Genomic DNA, 608 nt, shown 5'->3' with positions numbered 1-608 from the left:
GGGTGGAGTGTTTGTGGGGGTTGTTTGGGGGTGTGGGCTTTGTGGGTGGACTCTGGGGGAGACTGCTTGATGGGGGGAGGTAGGGAGCCTGCTTGGGAGGGGTGGGTCTCCCACTCACTCCTTACAGTACAGTGTACAGCTCCCCACCGCAGCAGCAGTGGCCATCGGGCACTCAGGGCCCACTGGTGGCAGACCCCCCACAGCAAGTGGTGTGGCCCCAGCTGCCTGAGACCCAGCGCCACCTCTGCCACATGGCACAGGCCTGGCCTGGCCCGGTGGCATATGCCTTCAGGCAAGACTGGGCTGATTTTGCTGTACCTGAGATCCCAGCACCGCATGGAAGAGCCATGTGTCGGGCTGGGCTGGGTCCTTCCTCCAAGTGGCACATTTGCCATCAGGCAGGGCCAGCTCCATGGAGACAGGACCCATCCTGGCCTGATGCGCAGCCCCTGCATGTAGTTCTGGGTGTCCTGGGTGACAGCAAGAGTGACCCAGCCCTATGTGAAGGCAGACACTTCCAGGCCAAGATGGGCCCATGTCATGTGGCACAGGCAGTGCTGGGTCTCAGGCAGCCAGGGCCATGCCACGCTGTGGCAGGGGCTCTACCA

This window comes from Alligator sinensis, unplaced genomic scaffold (genome assembly GCF_000455745.1).
Source record: "Alligator sinensis unplaced genomic scaffold, ASM45574v1 scaffold647_2, whole genome shotgun sequence".
Classification (NCBI taxonomy): Eukaryota; Metazoa; Chordata; order Crocodylia; family Alligatoridae; genus Alligator; species Alligator sinensis.
This window is presented reverse-complemented; position numbering follows the sequence as displayed.